Below are 2,407 nucleotides of genomic sequence, written 5' to 3' on the forward strand. Positions count from 1 at the left end.
TGTTTTAGAAGTCATTTGTTAGTTATGTATTCTGAACTGGAACATGGAAGCTCTGTGCTAGTAATCCTGGAGGGCTGAACCTTGAGTTTTGAATTGGCATTGGAACGAAAAAGTTGATTCTGACAGATGTAATGAAGGCAGGGGCAGAATCAGCAAACTGATATTTGTTCAATAAATGCATGTAAGCATTGTGAGAGGAGGGAGAAGTTAGATATTTCTACACGTAATAAACTTTGGTCTTATAACTTCCATAATGATTTTTGCTGCCTTGCTCACCAATGTTATTTCTTATACTGTACAGTTATTTCAGCAGAACAATTAATGCTCCAACTCTCAGAAAATTGTCTGTCATCTTACATAATTTTATATCATTTAGTTGAGTTTCCTAATCTCTTTCAATAAGTAGGTAAGAACAGAACTTAATTTGTAGCTAAATATTCTTGAATTTATCCAGATGAATATATTGATTCAATCATAATAATAATAATAACTCCCAATTTGTAAGAGTATAGTATTTTCCAGATATTAGGGGCTCTACATATATTCCTTCTTTAATCCTCATAACAATCCCATAAGGTAGGTGTAACAGACGTACACAAAGATTCAGTCTCACCTTTGATATTGTGAAATGGCTGCTGAGAAAAAAATCCAGGAACTGCATTTCCCAGTATCCATAGTGCTTTGATGAAGCCTTGTGACTAGATTTTACCAATAAATGTGAGCAGGAGTGTTGTTATCACTTCTGGGTAAAAGTGGTGACCAGCCAGCTCAATGTAGAGACTCTATAGAGATAGGTTCCAAGAGATTTAGAGGATGATGAAGCAATGAGTTGGAGACATCTTGGATCCCTGAGTCACTGAATGGAAAAGAGCTACCCAGGAGGGGCACAGAACACATGTTGAACTGTGACACGAGTGAGAAATATACATTAATTTTCCTAAGATAGTGATATTTTTGAGCCAAGCCTGGCCTGCTCTAACACATACAGTGGTATTATTAACCTGATCATTTATACACATGGAAATAAAACCTGGGAGGATTTGCTTAACATACTAAGTGGTAGAACTGGGATTAGAATTTGGAGTATCTAATTTCAGAGCCCATGTTCTTAACCATTACCCAATATTATCACCTTTCTATATAAATTTGTAAAAGTTTGGTGCTACTGCTTTTGTATAAACTATGAGAGAATTCTAAACTCCTATATTTTGAGATGTGTTGTTCTTGTTCGCAAAACCCCATAGCCAAGTAATACGGTAATATGCATTGTTAATGAGTAATATGGATTTTACTTAGAAAGTAACATTTGCTTTCAGGTATTTAATGATCAGGGATTTGAATACTTTGCTCCAAGTTTAACTGATAATTTCACCCAGTTTTTCTTATTGGTGGTATCACATGGTTTAGGGGAAAGTGCAAGAACTGAGTAGTCAGAACTACCTGGACCAGAACATGACCTGTATTGCCTTGAGTAAGCCATATAACCTTTCTGAGTCTTAGTTTTTCTCCTGCACAAGACTGATAAAATCTCCCCTGAATAAATAGAAAACTGATTTTCAATAATAGTACAGGCAAATCAATTGAGAAAGATAGTACTTTTGACAAATGATGCTAAAACAACTGGATATACATATAAAAAAAATTCCTCAATCCTTATCTCACACCATATACCAAATTACATCAAAATGTATCACAGATCTAGGTAAAACCTAAAACCTAAAACTTCTAGAAGAAAACAAAAGCAAAATTAAGAAAAAAGAAAAAATATTAGGTGGGATGCCATCAAAATTAAAACTTCTGGTTTATGAAAGACATTAAAAGGAGAAAATACTTACAAAATACATATGAGGGGTGGGGGCCACCATGATTTGAATGTTTGTGTCCTCTTCAAAATTCATGTTGAAACTTAATCCCTAATGCAACAGTATTAAGAGGTGTGACCTTTAGTTGGGGAATTGACCATAATCTCTCTGTCTTCATAAATGGGTTGGTACTTTGTAAAAGGGCTTGAGAGGGTAAGTTCACCCCTTAAGTCCTTTCTGCCATGGGAGGACACAGTTTTTGTCCTTTCCAGAGGATAAAGAAACAAGGCACCATCTTAGAAGCAGAAAGTAGTTCTCACCAAACACCAAACCTGCCAGCACCTTGATCTTGGACTTCCCAGCCTCCAGAGCGATAAACAATAAATTTATGTTGTTTATAAATTACCCAGTTTAAGGTTTTGTTATAGCAGCACAAATGGACTAAGACAGAAGGAGGAAAACTTGTACCTAGAGTATGTAAAGAACTCTTAAAACTCAACAAGAAAATAAATAACCTGTTTAAAGAATAGGCAAAAGCTTTAAGGAGACACTTCATCAACAAAGATATACAGATGGAAAATAAGCACATGGAAAGATACTCAGTG

Source organism: Cynocephalus volans, chromosome 9 (assembly GCF_027409185.1).
Source record: "Cynocephalus volans isolate mCynVol1 chromosome 9, mCynVol1.pri, whole genome shotgun sequence".
NCBI lineage: Eukaryota > Metazoa > Chordata > Mammalia > Dermoptera > Cynocephalidae > Cynocephalus > Cynocephalus volans.